Source organism: Chiloscyllium punctatum, chromosome 43 (assembly GCF_047496795.1).
Source record: "Chiloscyllium punctatum isolate Juve2018m chromosome 43, sChiPun1.3, whole genome shotgun sequence".
In the NCBI taxonomy this organism is placed as follows: domain Eukaryota; kingdom Metazoa; phylum Chordata; class Chondrichthyes; order Orectolobiformes; family Hemiscylliidae; genus Chiloscyllium; species Chiloscyllium punctatum.
The window spans coordinates 49,371,354-49,395,374 of NC_092781.1; positions in this window are offsets into that span (position 1 = coordinate 49,371,354).

The window sequence follows — 24,021 nt, forward strand, 5'->3', positions numbered from 1 at the left end:
ATTGTGACTTTCATTCAGGATCATCACAACAGCCTGAATTAAAGATCTACAACACATTGCCTGGTCTGAGTTTTGTGTAGTGCTCTTTTCCCCAGTACGTGTATGGTGAGGATAATGTCAAATAGCACTGGGACATCTCGGAATATGTGGACAATTATGCGGGTCATGAGGAATTGGTTCTTCAGTTGCTCGATAGTCAACGTGCACTGGGTGTTTGAGGAGCCAATTGTGCTTCGTGCATATTGAAGTTAGAACACGCTGAAGTGTGAACAAATATTTTCCTCACGCAATTTTCTTCCTGAAATTTTCATCATTTGACAGCAACTATAACAACTGGCAAGTTAATGGAAATGCAAATTAAAATTAGTTAAACAAAATACAAATAAATCACGTGTTTCAATGTTGCCTTTTTAAAATTTTTAGTTTACATTCCCTTTGTGCTTAAATATTATAAGTCGAATTTATCTACACTATTGCCTTAAATTCAATTCATTTGAAGCACGAAATAAAGAATGTGAATGAATGGCAGCATTAACTTCATTATTGATCAAACATTAAAACAGTTTCTGCTGTCGTGTTATATGTATGGTTCAAAGTCAGGGACAGGATCCCTCACACGTACCCATTCTAAAGGAAGCTTGCTGTTGTGAGATAAACATTGCTGATAACAGGCAGCATTTTGTGTGAATTTCTGCTCATTTTACACGGCTCCTCAACGACTCAAAACGTAGTAATTTGGCTTCTCTTTTCAGGTGTAACTGGATTCATATCATCACGTAAGTAACATTCAAGAATATCAAACTATGTGGCGGTTGGAAATTCGTTTTCATCTAAATCAGCACGAATACATTGAAGTAGTCATTGAAACTAATGAGTCTGCTCTATTCAGCCATTTAATGAGATTATGGTTGACCAGTTAACTATCAAAGCTATTCGAAGACTTCACTCGAGGAACAGCGAAATCAAGCATTCAGCTCCTTCAGTCAGCAAAGCAATTAACTAACTCAGAGCAAATCCAATAACCCTTTCAGTCTGTGTGAGCCGACACTCCTCACGCATTTAACTTATTGCAAAGAAAAACATAGAGAAGTGAAAGCTGTCTACCAACTTCCTGCCTGATGAACACTTATCAGCACAAATATGACAGAACACCTATGCAAGAGTAACAGGACAGAACATATCTCTTAAACACACAATATCATCATACTTCTGGCCATGTAAAAAAGAATGAAACATCACGAGACGAAGATGGCTTCATTATCAAGGTCTTTGATCGAGCAATTCAGGGACTACATACACAGGTACACACACAGAAACACACACGCACACCCACTCACACACACTCACACACACACAGACACACACATGAACACACAGACACACACAGACACGTTATATGAATTCAGCGCATTTCAGTCACTTCTTCCATTAACGATGACCTCTGTCCTTTTTCGTCAAAGTCATGAAACTACATCTCATATATTCTTGCTCTGCCACATGTGTAAATCTCAAATTAAATATCCACAAAAATAAAGTACATCTTAACAGTCTTGTTTTATGCTTAATAGAGTCATCGAGAGACTTCTGTCTCTGTCTTGCGCTCTGAATTCAGTTTTTCCCAGCTTATTTACACCTTTTATTCTATGTGATTGCAATAACTCTTTCAGGTCATTTTAATTGTACGGTGAAATTGAACACAATAATTCATTCTTATTTCTGAAAACTTCCTCATTGTTCAATTTAATTTTGAAAATGCAAAATTCAGAGTATTCTGCATTTAGTTTATTACTCCGAAGTGTAACCAGTAACAAACTGTCCTTTTACTTTCCGTACTTACCAAAATATTATTACAGCATGTTCATACAACACACTCTGTTGAGTTTCCCATCCAGCTGGCATTCTCACTGGGAGGTTGCGATCACTTTACGAGATTACTTTGCTCAATTGCTTTTTTTGAAAAGCAGTTGTGAGGCAGAGGAGCAGAGCTGGCTACTGGAGGTCAGTTGAGTAATTATTTTGGGATGCATTGTTTTATTTTATTACAGCCGACTGGGTGGGGCCACCCCTCACAGACCAGAATATCTGAGTGTCATCAAAAGCGAATGGGGCCTCAGTTGTGTTCGAAGAAGGAAACGCCTGAGGCATTTCCTCTCCTTTTCATCCACTTGGACTTCTTTTATCGCCTGTGGTAAATTATTTCCAGGATGATCCTCTTTTCCTTTCGTCGTAAAGGATCTCCCCCTCTTCCAATTTCTATCGCTACAAGAATGAAATTCTGTCGGAGGTTGAACTTCGCCTGATACACAAACGCATATTCATCTCTCATCTCTGCTACTCTTCTCACTTCTTGAACTTTCTGTTCATCTGCAGAAATTCTTATCATCTCTGGATGTGAGATTTTAAACTACTCCGACAGAATGATTTCCTTCAGAGCCTTATATATTTTTGTCTTTTTTTTAAACGTCACATCTATCTATCAAAATAAATCTGTTTAACTGTCTTCACGTTCACGTTCGTCTACCATGATTCTTTCTTTACGTTCTGGAACTACTGCCCATATGCTTCTGACACAAATTCATCGTCATTTTAAAAAATTGTCTGATATCTTATAATCTCTTGATTTTAATCTGACAGTGTTTTCAACACTTCATTAACTCTGCCTATGGGCTTAGTCAGAACTAACATTACCCATGATCTCTCTGGGCACTCCATCTTTGTTTAATCAATTATTCACATGAAATAAAGAAGTCTTCAACAGCTTTCTCATCGAAACGGGGAATTGTTTGTATGTTTGTATGCATACCTACTTTCTCCCTTTTAATACCCTCATAGTTTCTCAGTGACACAGGCAATTCCATCTCCAGCTTGTCTGCAAAATGCAGCAGCTTTTCTTTGCTCCCCTTTTGTAAAACTCCAAAATCACTTATTCTCCCCCAGAAAATATATCATAACCTAAAGTGTTATTTCTCTCATTTTTAATCGAACCAACTTCAAGTAGCCGAAATAAAACAGGTTTTTCTCAGTTAAGTCTTATTTAAGTATCTCGGGCACAAGTGTGCTTATATCTGCTGGGACCCATCGTACTCCAAATCTGTTGAAATTCCGAACTTGACCTTTCCTGATCTGCCTCAGCCTGTGTAAATCTGTCCAAATTCTGCATAAGCCCCCAACGTGTTACAATGCCGAAGTTGAAACCCTCTGTTAATTAAAAGTTAAACGACCAGAACACATCATTAGTTAAGTGTGTGATGAGTGAAAGGAAATCCCTGATTTCTCATATTTAAAGAAAGAAGTAATATTTTTTCCCAACTCTAACAGTGAACACTAAACAAGCCCGATTAGCAAACCCGAGTCCCCATTTTTCTGAATTAATCATTATCTGACCCCAATTCTACTGAAATGCTGCTCCAGTAACACACCTGTTCAACATTAAATCAATTAAATCGCTCAGACTCCATACAGTCGCTTATGGTGTCTTCCTTCTGATCTTCTGAATCTGTTACTTACTTCCGTCCTTTTGATTGTGCTATCTTCTCCCTGGATCGCCTACTGACTTTTTTCCTGCCTTTACTGGAAAATGTACCTTTGAAAGCTGGTGACTTCTGATATTTTATGATAGCAAGGTATTCAGATGCCAATTGCTCCAATCATTATTTAAAATTCCATTGTTTTTCTTACCTCCAACGTCCTACCCTCTCATTGGTCAGATGTTGTCAATAAAATAAATTCAAATTACATTGGAGTTTGGCATCCTGGGCACAATTTAGATTAATTGGTTAAATTGAATTGTTGTCAAAACAGCGAACAGAAATCAGGCATCCACTTAAGAGCTAATTGTCGCATATATATATATCTTGGAGCAACACGTCTCTTAGCTGTTCTGTATACGAAGATTTTTGCTCGACCTTAAACTTAGGAAAACGTTTTCTACCTTAAACTGACCAAACAGACTTACAATTTCGTAACATTGTTTACACATAGTACATATGTCTGGGCCCACACATTGGACCACTGTAACTCTGGCTTTGCAACTGGATAAAGCTCATTCCATAGTGAGTTCACTGAAACTCCTTCCCATTGTGCATGTGTCCGTGCTTTACCAATCGCTTCTCTCTCTACAGCAAACAGATGATATGCAGGTCCTGAAAATGTGAGAAATCCAGTCAGATCTCGGAGGGATGATTGGCTTGATTTGCCCATTCATAAAGTTTCCTTGAACTACTGTAAAAAGATTTTAATAAAGGCATAAACGTCAGTGCAGATTAAAAGTTTATGACAAACAATTCCAGTTTCCATATAACTTTTATTTCTTCTCCTGTTTTCCTAATGCTTAAAATTGCCATTGTACACAGTCTCCACTTGCCTGAACAGAGAAAAGAATAAATTGTTGGGTTTTCTTTTGTATTTCTTTTACAAATTTGTACAAATAAATAAATCAATTCTGCGACTGAATTGAAAAGTAAAGACTTCATTCCATAAAGGACGTATTGAAGAAATAGCTATGAGCTCAATTCCACATCTCCTAAAATTCATAAATAGTTTGCAGATGTTTCAGAATTTAAGGAATGGAATTTGACAACATTGAACTATGGGTTTTAATACTCTACTCAGAGTGAAATGCAGTTTATCTTAAAAAAATTCAGCTTTTATGATGAGGACATCTGAGTTTTGCCACATATTGTATCTAACTATATGTTCAAATTATCATAATTATGCAAAGGTTTTGACAGACAAGGGAGTTAAAGGTTCTGGAAAGCAGATAAGTGGAGAAGAATGCACAACCAGATCAGCCACAATTTATTGAAAGTGGAGTTAAACCAAGCCTCTTGTTCAGTTTGGCTCCTGGTTCTCCTCCTGCCTAGGTCAACCCCACATCATGTTATCACGAACCCACTTGCCACCACGGAATTCTCACAATCACTTTATGATGTTCTGTCAGAAAAAGGATTCATTTTAAATTGTATGGTATAAATGTAACTTAATTACCAAATCAACTCAGGTTCCAGGCCACACAACCTGCAATCTATTCTTGAACCATCTGCTCACTCACTCTTCTTGCTGTGAGTTTCCTTGACATTAAATTCCCACTTGCCACCAAGGCCTGCTAGGAGAAGTTCAAACCTGAGAGGAAGGAAAGCATGTGCTAAATTTGAACTGTGAAAAGCAAAAGAGATATGAGTCAGTTATCTCCGAGTCACTGTTTGATAATCCCCCAGAGCTTCCTGTCATGGTTCAGTTGGACAAGTAATGCTCATCACAGAAAGGTCTTCAACAAGGATGGAATTCTGGCTGAACTGCTCAAAAACAAAAAGTCCCATCTGCACCCTCACAGTCTCCATTCTGCGATAGTTATACGAATTGTTCCACAGGACGTTCACAATTGCCGCAATTTACAGAAACAAAGATTACAGAGAAGGTGGCCACAGCTACAGAGACTTTTCATTCGGCATCTTTGGAATGTCTTCATGAGAGTGATGTGTAAAAGACGTTATCTCTTTGCAGACTGACTTCATCCTGAAGCAGAGTGTGGTTTCTGTGCTGACATACTGATAGGGGACATGCTCCTCTCCTTACCTCAGGTAAAAAAATAAAAAGGTTTAAGGAATAGGACTCGCCTACTCACCATAGTTTTGTAGAACTGACTAACTCCATTTGGTACGATCGGTGAGAGAGGATTTGACAAGATTTTGTGTAAAATTTCCCGTCCACCAAAGTGCTGCAGTCTGATCCCTTCCTTTAATAACTGAACACTGTGGTCTCTGCCGTCAGACAACATCACACCCGACTGTTTCAGGGTACAGAATGGAGTGGGATAGATACCAACACAAAAATAAGGAACCTACAAGTTACCTCGTAAAGAGAAGTAAGAATAACTTCGCTCAGGGTGCTGAACCAGGGAAACGTGACAATGAGCAGCGAGATCGAGGGTTGGAGGCTGCCGAGGAGGTCAATTATTCTTTAAAAAACGAACATCATGTGTGCAGCAGCCTCCATTTTTGCAGCAGCAGTGGGGGCAGTGAGAGAAAGGGTCGGGGACTGCTGGGAAAGCCAATCACCAGTTTTAAAGCTTATGTTATGGACGAGGCCAGACCACTCAAAACATTCTAAAGCAGGAATCTCCAGACTTTGCTTTTTTTTTCTGGAAGAGTACAGTGAAAATTACGCGCAGTAAGATAACCTGATAGACTGTTAGATTTTTTAATTGTTAGATTTTAGTTTTACACATTACCCCCTCGTGCTAGTCTGGTCATTTCGGATGTCTTGTGGAAGGTAACTCAATATTTTTTCCGAATTTTTGACAACTTGTTCATTGTCCAATTTGATTTGTGGAATGTCCAAATCAGAACCCTCTGAAATTTGTTCTTCCTTCTGGGCTGTAATCATTAACGCCTCTGCTTCTTGTTTTCCTTCCCTATCAACATACCTTTTGACCATATTCACTTGACACACGCGATGAGATTTCTTCCTGTCTGGACTCCTTACCAAGTAGTTCACCTCACTCAATTTCTTCTGAACGTGATACGGTCCACTAAACCTTGCTTTTAAAGGCTTACCCAGTCTTTGAAAATAACGCTAATACCTTATCCACAATTGAAAAATTGCGAATTTGTGATTTCTTATCCGCTTCTACTTTCATTGTATGTTGTGATACATTTAAATGCTGCTTAGCCAACTCCCCAGCTTTATTTCATTGTTCTGTAAAATTTGACACATATGCCAAATGTGTTGTCTCTGTATTTTGAATTTTAACATCTCCTAAAACAATTTTAACCGTCCTCTTATGTCATGTCCAAAAATTAATTCAAAAGCATTTAAAATAGTGGATTCCTTCCGTGCATCTCTGATCACAAAATTCAAACAGAACTCCCTTATCCCAATCATCTGGATAATCCTGACCATAACCCAGCAACATGGTATTTAATTTGATGCCATCTCTCTTTCGCTCCCTTCGATTTCCGATGGCATGTAGTAGATTCGAATTGCTTTTTTCCCAAGATATCCATAACCTCCTCGAATAATTTCGATGTGATTAATGATCCTTGATCTGACTAGATGTCTATTGGTAGTCCATATCTCGTAAAGATTTTAAATATTTCTTTTGCAACCGTTTAAGCTGTGATGTTGCATAATGGGATTGACTCTGGAAATCTAATGGACACATCCAAGATTGTAGATAAATATTTATTCACACTTTTTGATTTTGGTAGGGGATCTACGCAATCAACCAAGACTCTTATGAAAGGTTCCTAAACTGTAGTGTTTGTAAAATGTGCGAAAGTGTAACCAGGACATTTCACGGATCACAATCCATCAGTTATCAGTAGAAGAGGGACGTATTTGTATTAAGGACCTCAAGAGTTTCAGAGGCCAAGGGAAAACCTGATAGAATTGCAAAAAGATGAGATGAATTGATAGGGTCGATAGTCAGAGCCTTTTTACCTCGTGTAGAAATGTCACATAGTAGGCTGCATAGTTTTAAGGCAACAATTAAAACGGATATGCAAGAAACATCGTTTACACAGCATGTGGACATGGCCTGGAACATGCTGCCAGAGTAAAAGTTAGAATTAGATACAATAGTGACATTAAGGAATTATTTAGACAAATGTATGAAATGCCAGAGAATTGTGAAATAGACCATGTGCAGACAAATTGCATATGTTTAGAATGTCGACAGGGACAGCTTACATCGAGTAGGCTGAAGGGTCTTCGTATGTTTTTCTATATTAGATTCGCTGCAGTGTGGATACAGGCCATTTGACCAAACAAGCGTGCACTAATCCTCCAAAGTGAAACCCATCCAGACAATTTTCCTACATTTATACCTGACTGATGCACCGAACAGTATGGGCAATTTAGCATGGATGATTCACTTGGCCTGCACATCGTTCGGATTTTGGGAGGAAATCCATGCAGACGAAAGACGAATGTGCAAACTCCACACAAATAGTTGCCTCCGGCGGGAATCAGGCCCTGACACTGTGAGGTAGCAGTGCTACCACTGAGCCACCATGACGGCCCAAGTCCTAAGCTTTACATTCTACTGGGGCATAGGTCATGCAATTGTTGTTGTAAGTTTGGGAGAAGATTTGTAGCTCGGGTGCTCGTTGTTGTGGTTCTGTTCGCCAAGCTGGGAATTTGTCTTGCAAACATTTCGTCCCCTGTCTAGGTGACATCCTCAGTGCTTGGGAACCGCCTGTGAATTGCTTCTGTGATGTTTCCTCCGGCATTTATAGTGGCCTGTCTCTGCCGCTTCCGGTTGTCAGTACCAGCTGTCCGCTGTAGTGGCCGGTATATTGGGTCCAGGTCGATGTGTTTGTTGATAGAGTCTGTGGATGAGTGCCATGCCTGTCGGAATTCCCTGGCTGTTCTCTGTTTGTCTTGTCCTATAATAGTAGTGTTGTCCCAGTCGAATTCATGTTGCTTGTCTTCTGTGTGTGTGACTACTAATTGGTTTTGCTCATGCTGGGTATGGGGTCTTTCGTTCTGGTGAGTTGTTGTCTAAGTGTGGCTGTTGGTTTGTGTGCTGTTATGAGTCCTAGTGGTCGCAGTAGTCTGGCTGTCAGTTCAGAAATGCACTTGATGTATGGTAACGTGGCTAGTTTTTTCGGTTGTGGCATGTCCTCATTCCATTGTCTCTCCCTTTGGCATCCGTTGGTGAAATTGCGCGGCTATCTGTTTTTGGCGAATACCTTGTATACGTGTTCCTTTTCCTCTTTTTGCAGTTATGGTGTGCTGCAGTGTGTTGTGGTCCTTTTGAATAGTGTCTTGATGCAACTTCGTTTGTGTGTGTTGGGGTGGTTGCTTTCATAGTTTAGGACTTGGTCTGTGTGTGTGGCTTCCCTGTGAACTTTTGTGGTGAATTCTCCGTTCGGTGTTCTCTGTACCATCATGTCTAGGAATGGGAGTTGGTTGTCCGAATCTTCTTCTCTAGTGAATCGGATTCCTGTGAGTGTGGCGTTGATGATCTGGTGAGTGTTCTCTCTTTCTGTGTTTTAATTATGACAAAGGTGTCATCAACATATCTGACCCAGAGTTTGGGTTGAATTTGCGGTAAGACTGTTTGTTCTAACTTTTGCATTACTGCCTCTGCTATGAGCCCAGAGATGGGTGAGCCCATGGACTCACAGCAGATGCAGTAATGCAAAAGTTAGAACAAACAGTCTTACCGCAAATTCAACCCAAACTCTGGGTCAGATATGTTGATGACACCTTTGTCGTAATTAAAAACACAGAAATAGAGAACACACACCAGATCATCAACGCCACACTCACAGGAATCCGATTCACTAGAGAAGAAGAAAAGGACAACCAACTCCCATTCCTAGACGTGATGGTACAGAGAACACCGAACGGAGAATTCACCACAAAGGTTTACAGGAAAGCCACACACACAGACCAAGTCCTAAACTATGAAAGCAAGCACCCTAACACACAAACGAAGTTGCATCAAGAAACTGTTCAAAAGGGCCACAACACACTGCAGCACACCAGAACTGCAAAAAGAGGAAGAGGAACACCTGTACAAGGTATTCTCCAAAAACGGATACCCTCGCAAGTTCATTAAAAGATGCCGAAGAGAAAAACAACGGAAGGAGGACATGCCGCAACCTAAAGAACTAGCCACACTACCATACATCAGGAGCATTTCCGAACTGACAGCCAGACTACTGCAACCACTAGGACTCATAACAGCACACATACCAACAGCCAGCCTCATACAACAACTCACCAGAACGAAGGACCCGACACCCAACATGAGCAAAACCAATGTATTGTACAAAATCGCATGCAAGGACTGCACAAAACACGACATTGGACAAACAGGAAGACAACTAACGATCCGTATCCATGAACACCAACGAGCCACGAAACGACACGACTAGCTATCCTTAGTAGCCACACACACAGACGACAAGCAACATGAATTCGACTGGGACAACGCTACCATTATGGTGCAAGCCAAACGGAGAACAGCCATGGAATGCCTAGAGGCATGGCACGCATCCACAGACTCTATCAACAAAAACATCGACCTGGACCCAATATAGAGGCCACTACAGCGGACAGCTGGAACTGACAACCGGAAGAGGCAGAGACAGGCCACTATAAATGCCGGAGGAAACATCACAGAAGCGCTTCACAGGAGGCTCCCAAGCACTGAGGATGTCACCTAGACAGGGGACGAAACGTTTGCAAGACAAATTCCCAGCTCGGCGAACAGAACTACAACATTTGTTGTTGTCTTTCAGAACTTATCAAATATGTTTTTTGGTGTGGTGAAAAGGAAATGATGAAATTGTTGATGAAACGGAGCTACATGTTGGCTAAGGAAGAATTATTGCCAAGTCACGACATGGCATTGTTAGAAAACCAAAGGTTTTTAAGAAATGTGGTTCTGAAATTGGATGTTCGGATTGTCGAATCTCGGAAGGCACACTGTATGCATACTTCAATTCTGATGTGCATTAATGAAACAGATATAATGATATATTTAATGCAGAGAAGTATTTCGATATTCTTGAAAAGAAGAATGTTATGAGACAAATTCCCCTAGTTGTTTTCACTTGACCCATTAGTTGTTCCAGGAAAGAATCCTGCAAATTTGATGTATTGTACACAATTTTTATTCGTCCAGATATTTTTGTTGTGCTTTCATCCTTCACCACAAATAATCACTCATACCTTTCTTCCTACCAGAGCCTTGTGTTTTTTTTTTGCCTTCGTTTGAATACCTTCCACAAGTCTTCATTTCCACATTTAAATAAAGTGACATCTCAAACTTTTTCCAGTTCTGATGGGGATTCATCAAACTGAAATACAACTTGATATATTTTATTCACAACCTCAATGAAACATAGTGTGGGAATCCAAACACTACATTGTGTTCTAACTTCCTGGATCACACATTCACATTGACTGGCCTCCTTTGCAGGATGTTGTAATGTAAACTGTGTGATAAGTATTGCATGATGAATGCTTCTTGCGCGATATTAAGTATGAAGTAATACACATAATTTCCGCGTGAGCTTGTGTTTCTGTGATTTCATCGAGTAATATTTCAGTTTTCCACGTTCCTGAAATAATAAGTGTCTTGTAACAAATTTGTTTCGGTGGCAATCATTGTTGTTGTAAGTGGTACTGTACCTTTAAGACAGTTGAAAGCTAACAAGGACTTCGAGAGGCACAAGAGATTCCAGAACAACCTAACAATGTAACGCTTGGTCAGAACAGCTAGCACTGGTTCGGTTGCTATGAGATGAAAGAAAATTCAAATTCGGCCAATCAGCTTACATTATGTCCCAAGACACCAAATCCCAATCAATTTTGAAATTGTTATTTTGACAATATCAAAACCATGAAATGATCCGATGTTTTTGGGTAAAAAACCAGGGGGGAAAGAATTGAGAATGCACTGCCAAAAGACGAACAGATGTCGGCTGCTAGTCAGAACTCTCTGAGAGGTACCTGTCTGCAGAATGAGTTTGCACAGGGGAAAAAAAAATTGACACCAATGTGGAGAGCAAATCTACAGAGGAAGGTACAAAGAGAACATTCAACACCTGGCTTTTTTTTTTAATTTGAATGTTTCAGCAAATCTTAATCAGGTGCCTTACCAGACCACTATTTTAGAGGGGAATGTAGTATGCTTAGATAAATGAGTTGCAAAAACTTGTTAGTTATAATTCGCTATTAGATAAAAAAACAAAATGTTGCTAACTCTACCTTCAAATAGTGACTTTAGGGACAGTTCTTTATCTCTCGAAGTTTCAGATTACCGAATGGAGTAAATCGGTTCTGTGTTGCTGATTTAAGTTAACTTGGAGGGAGGGAGTGGGGGTAGGTTTTACCTCATGTCGTAACACATTTAAACATAGAATCACCCAGAAAATAATAACTACAGTCTACTCATTCTTCTCATTTTTGAGTATACGATCCATAGCTTTGAATGTTATGATCAACTAGGAGAAAGTGAGGACTGCAGATGCTGGAGACCAGAGTTGAAAAATGTGGTGCTGGAAAAACACAGCGGCCAAGCAGCATCCGCGACTCCTTGGGATTCTCCAGCACCACATTTTTCAACCATGAATGTTATGGTTTTTCTGATGCTCTTTCAAGAATCTATTTTTAGAAGGATTGTGCAGTTTTTTTGGCTGCTCTATTACGATGAATATTCCCCCAAACACCCTCATCAACCCCCGCTTCTTATCTCGTCAGTCCTTTGCATTTCTTTGTCCCACTAATGGATTTTATTCATATTTTTATTTTTATATCTTTATATAAATACTTTTATTTATATTTGACTCAAACTGTTTTGCAAATCATCACTGGGCATCATAGGTCTATCTCTATGCGACTACTTAATACTTCTGTTTTTAGTTCATGCAAAGTTTATCTTGATGCTTTTGCTATCTGGGCCATTGTGACAATTATTGGGCAGGTAGTAGCAAAGGTAGAACAGTTGTAAATTAAACAGAATGGGAACAGCATCCCTACTGTAACGTTTTTTCATGCTATTGGTGCAGGTGTAATCTAAGATGTAGGGGAGAGGGATCCGGAGGAATGCGTCGTCAGGGGAAGTATAGAGTAAGATCTAGAAGAGGCAGTCCGGAAATATGTCAGGAGGGTCTAATAAGCAGAAAGCCAGTCATGGTGAAGTAAAATTGAGATTGTTAAGATTGGATGGTGCATATTTTCAAACAAGGGGCCTGAACAACAATGACTTGATGTCACAAGTTAAGAGACCGGAATTGAAATCATTAATGTCACTGAAGGCAAGTAGAGGGATTGGCAGATCAATATTCCCGAATGTACAGGATACAAGCAAGACAGGGAGGCAGTCAAAAAAAAACAGGGCAAATCATAATATTGATCAGTGATAAATTGCCATGAATGCAGAATGATAAAGCAAGAGGATTTCCTCAAGTAAAGTTACCCAATTAAATGTAATGAAAAACAAAGCAAGAAGGAGCAATTACATTACTATGGAATGAACTATATGCCCTCTACTACTCTTGAAAAAAGCAAATGAGTATATATTTGGGTACATTTCGAGGAATTGTCAAATTCATATGGAGCTGGAGTGGTGATTTCAACTATCTCTTTATTAATTGGAATAATCATAACGTGAACGGTTTAGATGAAGGAGAGTTCTTAAAATATATTCAGTAGTTTAGACATCCATTGTAATCAAGAAGTTGAGGACTGCAGATGCTGGAGTTTAGAGACTCTGCTATAATCAAGATTTGTATGGAAAACAAAAGACGAGAATCGGCCTGAAATCTAAGATCTAAATCAGAAAAAGGCTGCTTTAAATAAAGGCATGTGAGGTTTGGCCAGAGTGTACTGGAAGAAGACTTTTTTTCGACAAGCCTGTGTCAGAAACTTTGAACATTCGAGAATGAAATAGGGAGAGTATAGGGCCAGGATTTCTAATTAAATAAAAATTGTGAAACCCTCACAACCAGTGAGTCCTATACATCCTTACGGTCTTCACTGTGGGATGAAAAAGCAAAAAAGTATAAAGGGGTACAGAATGATCAAGGGAAAACTTAACAATGAGTAAAGAGGAAAACACAGACATGAAAGAATGATCTCCGAGGAAGTAAATGTCAATAAATGAATATATTATTAGGATTTACAGCATCCAACTAAAACCAGAGAAAGAACATAGTCCATTAATTACCACTGAAGACCAAGGTGATAATTAATGTCTGGAAACAGATGACGGAGGTAATGTTCTCAATGGATGTTCTGTATCAAATCACTCGTGAGAGGAGCAATATGGCAGAGAATTCAGAGAGAAAAATTGTGTTAACAAAAGTAAAGTGATAGCTGTAGGGGATTTTCTAATTGGGGGATAGATCGTAACCATTGTAAGCAGGAAAGCAGGTCTCTCATGGTGTGTTGTCTGTCCTGAGATCGGGTGAGAGACATCTTCTGACCAGTTGAAAAGATATTGGAGAGGACGGAGGACGGGTATACAGTTGTTGTGGTTCAGTTTGAGACAAACAACACAGGCATGGCAAGAAGGAATGACCTGTTTGGTGATTATCAAGCACTCGGAAAGTCATTAAGAAACAGGTACTCAAGGTTTATAATCTTCGGGTTACTACCTGAGCCACGTGCAACTTTGCTTAGTGATTAAAAAAACGGCAAGTAAACACATGGCTTACGGAGTGGTGTGGGGAAGAGAGGTTCCGTTTCGTTGAACATTGGCATCCGGTTTGAAATGGGAGTATCTGTTCTAATTGGACGGTCTCCATCTGAACTGACATGGAACCAGTGTTGCAGCGAAATGGGCAAATAGGGTGGTCACTTGAAATTCAAACTAGTGCAAAGGTGGAGGGAGATGGGAGGGGCTAACGACAGGGAAGCAGCAGGATTGCATATGGGCAGAGTTTAACTACATGGCAGACCCATGAAAGAAGTTGAAAGGATGGACAACTCAGGAGATGTTATTAATATAGATGTTACAATTCAAAAAAGAGGGTGTAATAACTACCAGAAAGGCACTTTGCCTGAATGCTCTCAGCATTTGAGACAAGGTAGATAAGTTAATGGCACAAACCATTGACAACCAATACGCTTTTTTAGCCCTTACAGAGACATGGTTGACGCTTATCACAACTGGGAGTTTAAAATTCAGGTGTATCAGACGATTCACAATAACAGAAAAGAAGGTAAGGAGGATCGTGTAGCTCTCATATTTAAGGATCAGGGCGACTGTGAGAGAAGATGTAGGTTCTATGAAGAATAAGATTGAATTCATTTCGGTAGAAATTAGAAATTCTAAAAAGTCACTGATAGGCACGGTCAGTCTGCCACCAAATAACAGCATCACATTCGGGTGGACAACATGCAATGAAGTAATATTTTTGTCTGTAAAAATAATACGGCAATTTTTATGGGTGATTTTAATCTACATGACGATTGGTTGAACAAGGTCAGTCAGGGTAGCGTGAGGAGGAGTTAATTGAATGTATCCACAATAGTTTTCTTCAACAGTACGTAACGGAACCAACAATAGAATAATCTATCCTAGGTCTCGACCTGTGTTATGAGACAGGAATAATTAATGATCTCTTAGTAAGAGATCCTGCTGGTCGGAAAGATCGTAGTGTGGTTGAATTTGGAATGCAGTTGGAAACTCAGAAGATAAGATCCAATGTCAGGGTCCTGTATGAAAACAAGGGAGACTACAATAGGTTGAGTGAGTGATGGCTAAAGTAGACTTGAAACAAAGACGTTAAGGTAGGACTGTTGATGAACAGCGGACGACTTCCAAAGCAATTTTTCAAAGTGTGCAGCCGACGTATACTCCAACGGCAAGGAAGGACTGTAGGAAAAGTGGTAGCCTGCTATGGATGCCAAAGGAAATAAGGAAGGCAATAAAATTGAAAGAGAAGGCATACAATGTGGCAAAGACCAGCGGGAAACTAGAAGATTGGGAAAACGTCAAAGATCAACAGAAAGCTACATTTAAAAACTATATCGAGATGTAGGATAGATTATGAGATTATACAATTTCAAACTTTAAGGACTGTTAGCAAAGGTATCGAGAGTATAAAGTGAAACATTGTGGCTCAAGTAAACATTGGTCCTTTAGAAAATGAGAAGGGTGATTTAATAATGGGATCTGAGGAAACGTCTTTGTCAGTCTTAACAGTGAAGGACACAGTAACACTCAAGGAGGCTTAGGTAGGTTGGGATCCCAGATATAATCATTGTCAAAAAAGAAGTAGTGTTTGAAAGCTAATGGAGATAAAAGTACAAAAATCTCCTGGTTCTAATGGAATGCATCTTAGGGTATGAAAAGCGATAGTGGGAAAAATAGCAAATGCAATTTTGGTAATTTTCCAAACTTCGCTGGACTCGAGGGCAGTTCTGGCAGATTGGAAAACAACAAACGTGGCACTCTCTTTTAGAAAAGGAGGGAGACAAAAGATGGGGAATTATAGACATGTTATCTTAACTTCAATAGTGAGGAAAACACTTGAAACTATTATCAATGGAGAATTAGCAAAACATCATAATTGAAATTGTCTCATTAGACAGATGCAGCATGAATACATGAAAGGCAAGTCATCCTTAACTAATCTACTGGAATTCTATGAAGACGTTCCCAGCTCTGTGGACAATGGGTGTATCCAGAAGATGTGGTGTATCCAGATTTCCAAAATCCATTCGACAAGGTGCCTCACAAAAGGCTGCTGGATAGGAGGTTGTGTGGCATTATGGGCAATCTATTAGCATGAACAGAGAATTGGTTAACTAACAGGAAGCAGAGTGGCGACAAATGAATATATTTTGGTTGGTGGTCATTGACTCGTGGTGTCCCTCAGAAATCAGAGTTGCGATCACAATTAGTCACAGTTTGCATTGGTGGTTTGGAATTTGGGTCCATGTGTTGTGTGCCAAAGTTTGCAGGTGACATTTATATGAGGGTTAGAGCAACATGTGTAGAGAACAGTGAAAGTTTGCAGAGGAATAAAGGTGGATTAACTGAGTGCACAAAAGTCTGGCAGAAAGAGTACATATCACTAAATGTTATGTCATCCATGTTAGTAGCAATAACAGTAAAAATGACAATCATTTGAATGGTAAAAATTGCAATAAGTTGCTTGCGCACAGGGACCTCAGTGGAATTGTGCAAGCTATATAGAAGGTTCGTTTACAATTACAGTACGTAATTAAGAATTTTGCCTTTCAATGCTGATGGGTTTGCATTGAAAGGCAGGGAGGTTATATTAAAGGGCGCTGGTGAGGCCACAACTGCAATACTGTGTCCAACTCTGGTCTCCTTACTTGAGAAAGAATGTACGGGCACTAGAAGGGGTGCAGAGAAGATTCATTAGTTTCATTCTGGAGTTGACGGGATTGACTTATGATGAAAGATAGAGGTGACTGGGATTATGTTAATTGGAATTTAGGAGAATGATGGGAGAACTTAAAAAAAACATATCAAATTATGAAGGGAAGAGATAGGGTCGAATTAAAGAGGATGTTTCTAATGGCAGGTAAAACTCGAACAAGAAGGCAGAGCGTCAAAGCTGGGGGAGCAGATTTAGGACTGAATTGAGAAGGAACTTGTTCACTCAGAGGGTATTGAATTTTGTGGATTTCCTTGCTGAATTATATCGTTGTGGCTTTCTTATTGAATGTTTTTAAAGGCAAGATAAATATTTTTTTGTACAGTAAAGGAATTAAGGATTATGGTGAGAGGGTGGCTAATTGGGGTTGAGGTCATGAAAAGATTAGCCATGATCTTATTGAACAGTAGAGCAAGCTTAAAGGGCCAATTGGCCTACTCCTGCTGCAGCTTCTTATGTTCTTGTTGTTGTTTATACTGGATCTGAAAATGGGAATGCGGCAGGTTAAGGAAAGGAGCTCTTAGCGAAAGATCTTTTCAGACTTAACAATTAAAATATGATAGCATATAATATTCAGTCTGGGAGCGAGCAGTTTGCATCAGAATCAAGTGTGTTTGATTTATATAAAGACAATTACAATGAAATGAGCATCAGATCAGCGAAGGTAAACTGTGCAGACAGATTCACAGGAAAGGTAGCAACGAAGGGTCAATACTGAAAGAGTGCTGCACTGTCGGAGGGTCAACACTAAGGAATCACCATACTATTCGAGTATGAGGGCTGAACTGTTTGAAGGATCACTACTAGGGAGTGCTGTACTATCGAATGCTCAGTACAGGAGTTCCTTACTGTCGCAGGCCAATACAGACAGAGTGCCATTTTGTGAGAGTTTCGTACTGAAGGAGTGCCGACTGTTGAAGCGTCCCTTTCCGATTTTTGTCCAACTCCACTTGACAGGCTCCTGATTGGCTATGCTCGCATTGCACTTTCAGTCAGGATGTTTGAGACCCCAGCCCCTTAATCAATCCTGACACCTTCACACTCACAGGCAGCGCATTTCAGACCTGAACACCGCGATCGATCATGTCTTGGCAACACTCTCAAGCAGCAAGTTCAGACACTAAACCGTCGATCAAATCTGCCTCCCCGACATTGTTAGGCAGCATGTCCAGACACTAAACTCTCGATTGACCCTGCGTTACCCATATTGTCAGGCAGAAGAAAATGAGGACTGCAGATGCTGGAGGCCAGAGTTGAAAAATGTGGTGCTAGACAAACACAGCAGGCCAGGCAGCATCCGAGGAGCAGGAGAATCGACGTTTCGGGCATAAGCCCTTCTTCAGGAAGGAGAGCTTATGCCAGAAACGTCGATTCTCCTGGTCTTCCAATGCTGCCTGGCCGTTTGTGTTTTTCCAGCATCACAGTTTTCAACTCTGGTCTCCAGGATCTGCAGTCCTCACTTTCTCCAAGAGAACAGTATCCCTTTTACAGAGCATAATACCGGTTTTGCCCCAGTATGAATTCCCTGATATCTCAGAATTCAGGATACTGAATAAGTCCCTGCTGATGCTCTGAGCGGTTTAATGGATTCAGTGCAATGTGCATTAGTTGTTAGTTTAAAGGACTGACAGTGCGCTTTCACACATTCAAAACAGGGAATGTTTTCTCTCCAGTGTCGACTCGCTGGTATTCCAGCATGGACAAAGAATCTGCAAAACCTTTTGCACACTCGGAACAGTCTTCTATGTGAACTCACTGGTGTCTTAATAGGTTGAATACCTGAATCCTTTCCTACACTCAGACCATCTCCCCACAGTGACTGCGTTGGTGAATTTCTAGTAGGGATGAATAACCAAATTTATTCGCCAGGTCCACACATTTCCAGTCTCTCTGCAGTGTCATTGCAGTGGTGTTTTGACATTTCGAAATGAATGGTTGTGGCATTTCATTTTCAAAACCCTGTGGTCATTATGTTATGAAAGTGTATTGATTGACAAACCACTGTGTCACTTGAATTTTCGAACAACAGATCAACGTTTTAAAGAGCACGAAATTCTAGTGTGAGGGAAACGAGAATACACACAGGATGCAAGATTTAGAGACCTCAATCTCGTCATTTGTGGAATGACACTTGGGAATGTACACTACCGTGGAAACTGTTGTGTTATCATTCTATTCCAAAAGGTTCATGCATGATTTTTTTCAGGAAGGGGAACCATTCAGTGATTGCACGAATCAAAAGAAACAGATAGGGGTGGAAGGGGAAGGAGGGGAATTTTATAAATGTTCAAGTCAATACTATTCCCACGTACTCGTTAAATCCCTGAACCTTTATTCCAAAGAACGAATAAGAAAATTGCTAGAAATCTGGTTACACAAGAAATTGTTGGAGATCCTCATCTGATCTGTCGGCGTTCGAAATGGTGACAGATGCAGGAACCTTTGCAACCTGTAAGAAGTGTTCCAACTAAGAAGTATAATGTACAACCCATACAGGCCAAGTGATGGAAAATTTGACGACGGTACATAGGTACCTGATGACCAGCAAGGATACAGTGGCTAAATTGTTTTCACCACTTTTATATCAGCGTCTCTGTTACTATTTTGCTTTGTGTTCTAAAATAGTACACAAGTATAAGAGGGTAAGAAGGTTTTACTGCACAAATGCAAGCTGCTGGTGAGATCAAGTATTTAAGAAAGCAGTGTTTGTTTATCTTCTATTTATTATCCTGTTCATTTCAAACACTTCTATTCCCTAACCATTTCTTTTAATGATTTCAAACGCCTTTACGAACAGGTGGTGAAGGAAAGGGAACGGATTCGAGGCTGCTGAGAATTCCACATATAGTGTGCTTATATTGAGATGGAGAATTATGCTTGTATAATTTACTGTGAACATGGAAGTCTATATATAACCTTTACTGTTTACTTTACTTTTGCAGTCTATTAAAAAGTTAATGAGCTCAACACATAACAGACAAACAGCCTGCTTGCCTTCTGGTATAGGCAAACGGCATTGAAAAACCACGATTGCATTTTTTATATATTTAAATTATTCTATCTACATTTTTGCTTCCTAACAAATTCATTAAAACATCAGAATATTGAAAACAAATCGTCGACTGCCTATTTTATGAAACTGAAATCACGAAACACATGAAACCAACGACAGAGACCAGACAGGACACAGCCTGGTAACACACTGACAGCAAAAAAAAGTCATAGAAGTGAAAGTATGTCTCGCTTTATTTCAGTAACCACCTCTTGAAAGGCACTGACTACACAAATCTAACCTTATATTTGAATTTTCATTTGCTTTTCTTGAGAGAAGTCTATTTGGGAAATTGCATTAATCTCTTTATGTACTGTTCTGCATCCGTGACGATGCATTTGGCAAATGTTCAATTCATTACAACACAAACATAAGACAGGCAACAACTATACACCTGGGCTTTGTCCAATTAGTATAAATAATGGCAAAGACCAAAACATCTAAATGGCTCTCTGGATGCAGGCAAGGGCTATAAAAGCGTAATATTTTCAGTATAGTACAGAGCGCACACAGAACATTAGTTTGAAATGCATGGTTCATTAAATAGCCTGCTATTTTCAATTTACTATCCCGTCATTGCCGTTATTGGGATTGCAGGTAAAGTATTGCATGTAGTTAATAGGTAAGGGTAACGTTGTTTCGCCGTACTAAGTGAATTATTTATAATCATTTCTTAGATGTTGTACCATTAGTTTTCCAAACAATTGGTATGATTTTGCTCCTTCTCACTGTTATATTATTTCAACATTCAGAGACTCATCTTTGTCAGTTTTATATGTATTAATTAAGTGGTCAAAATATGTTTTTTTATTGGCATAAGTACTCATCATACTGATATCATTTTACACTTTCAGTATTAGTTCTCCTCTTGCCCAGCAGAAATTGTTCCCATTGAGAATAAATTTCCTTGATAAAAGCATAAGGTCTTTCCTTGACCAGTTGCATTTCATACCATCGATCTTTTTTTTGAACTGACAAACATTGCAACAGTGAAAATGTAGTTCTGCATTGTTCTGTCGATTGTTAATTTGGTAGAAGTATCATAGTGTAATAATATCAATGAAATATCTGTGTTATGTTATAAACATAATGACTAAATGATCTAACATCGCCACGCCTTGTACAGCGACTATTACTCCCAACTTTAGAATTAGAAGGGATGAAGGATTATCAGAGTAAAAGTGGAGTATGAAGACAACTCACCAGCTGTATTGGCACTATTCTAATTTTGATGCTCAGCTATAGGTCTTGAATTATTACATTTGAAGAGTGCACAACAAACTGAGACACAGCTGAACCCTTAAATCTCGAAATATGGATGAAGAGACTGTGTTTGACTCCTTATCTGTGTGAAACGTGAACAATTATCAGTCAGGACAATTAAGTTCGTTTCAACAGTGCACATTAGTTCCCGTTCAAACTATCCTTTCCCCTTGAAAGTATTAGACTACTCAGAATTTTTGTCCGTCAGTGAAGCACTTTACTTTATTCTGGACTGAAAGTTTTTAACTGCATTTCTGAAGTTCTAATAATCAAAGTTATATTTATGTGCTTTCAACTCGTTAACATCACACTCTGCTCATAAATTCGTTCCTTCTACATACTACATGAGAGTGGAATTGATTGCTTTAATATAACCATCCCAAAATACGAGACGTTCATAATAGGAATGACCCGTATTGTTACTGGAAGTACAAAAATGCATTGAGGGTCTGATGTATTTTCATTTTTTTTTCCACATGCCTTGAACCGAAAAGTCATAGATCTGAACTGGAAGGTCTTTCATCTGATTGGAACTCCTCTCAAATCTGTAATTCAACATTATTTGTCCCACACCTATTCTTCTCATTCTTCGCAATTGTTTACTCCTGATCTCTAAATTTCTAAATAGCTAATCTGGCAGTGACAGTGATTCTGTCTCGAGGAAAGTGTGGTCTCTCCAGATGTATGACGTACTACATGATGTCCATGGCAGTGACTGATCTCCTGGTTATGATCACGGCCGTGATATTGAATCGGATTGCTGGTACTTACTTCCCGTTCAGTTTCCTGTCCATCACTCCAATCTTTACGATCAATCTGGTATTACTGTATGGCATTAGAGACTCTGCTGTCTGGGTAACAGTTGCTTTCACCTTTGATCGATTTGTAGCGATTTGTTGCCAAAAGCTGAAGGTGAAATATTGCACTGCGAAAATGGCATCTTTGATTGTAGGAACTGTCTGTGCTGTGAATTGTGTTAAAAATGTCCCATTGTACTTTACTTGTGAACCTTACATTACAATTAACAACATGCCATATTATTGCAAGTCAAAGTCATCGTTCTATTCATCCCCTGAATGGATTGCATTTAACTGTATTAACGTAATCATAACCCCTTGTCTACAATTCATCTTTATTTTGTAGCTAAAAGTTCTGACGGTTCGACACATTATAGCAGCTAGTCGGGCCCGCAAGAGACTCTTGAGCCCGAATGACGCAAAGAATGAAAAGGACCCCGAGATGGAGAAAAGAAGAAGATCGATCATTTTACTTTTCTCCGTCTCAGGTAGCTTCATCCTGCTTTATTCGATTGAGGTGATAAATTTCTTCTATGTCCGAATTACAGGCCTTATTTATTTAGACCGTTCTGGATTCATTCAAGCAAATTTTATACTGGAGGAAAGTGGGTTTATGCTTCAGCTGTTGTGTTCTTGCATCAATCCATTTATTTATGCAGGAACTCAGAGCAAATTCAGAGATGAGTTAAAGGGTGTAGTGAAATATCCGGTGACTCTCATTGATAAACTGTTCAAGTGGTGAAAATTGTAAAATTGGACATAACTTTTTATCGACTGGCTCTTATTCTCTCATCTGTGTCATCCAAAAGCATTGTGACTTTCATTCAGGATCATCACAACTGCCTGAATTAAAGATCTACAACCCATTGCCTGGTCTGAGTTTGTGTAGTGCTCTTTTCTCCAGTACGTGTATGGTGAGGATAATGTCAAATAGCACTGGGACATCTCGGAATATGTGGACAATCATGCGGGTCATGAGGAATTGGTTCTTCAGTTGCTCGATAGTGAACGTGCACTGGGTGTTTGAGGAGCCACTTGTGATTCATGCATATTGAAGTTAGAACACGCTGAAGTGTGAACAAATATTTTCCTCACGCAATTTTCTTCCTGAAATTTTCATCATTTGACAGCAACTATAACAACTGGCAAGTTAATGGAAATGCAAATTAAAATTAGTTAAACAAAATACAAATAAATCACGTGTTTCAATTTAGCCTTTTTAAAATTTTTAGTTTACATTCCCTTTGTGCTTAAATATTATAAGTCGAATTTATCTACACTATTGCCTTAAATTCAATTCATTTGAAGCACGACATAAAGAATGTGAATGAATGGCAGCAATAACTTCATTATTGATCAAACATTAAAACAGTTTCTGCTGTCGTGTTATATGTATGGTTCAAAGTCAGGGACAGGATCCCTCACACGTACCCATTCTAAAGGAAGCTTGCTGTTGTGAGATAAACATTGCTGATAAAAGGCAGCATTTTGTGTGAATTTCTGCTCATTTTACACGGCTCCTCAACGACTCAAAACGTAGTAATTTGGCTTCTCTTTTCAGGTGTAACTGGATTCATATCATCACGTAAGTAACATTCAAGAATATCAAACTATGTGGCGGTTGGAAATTCGTTTTCATGTAAATCAGCACGAATACATTGAAGTAGTCATTGAAACTAATGAGTCTGCTCTATTCAGCCATTTAATGAGATTATGGTTGACCAGTTAACTATCAAAGTTATTCGTAGACTTCACTCGAGGAACAGCGAAATCAAGCATTCAGCTCCTTCAGTCAGCAAAGCAATTAACTAACTCAGAGCAAATCCAATATCTCTTTCAGTCTGTGTGAGCCGACACTCCTCACGCATTTAACTTATTGCAAAGAAAAACATAGAGAAGTGAAAGCTGTCTACCAACTTCCTGCCTGATGAACACTTATCAGCACAAATATGACAGAACACCTATGCAAGAGTAACAGGACAGAACATATCTCTTAAACACACAATATCATCATACTTCTGGCCATGTAAAAAAG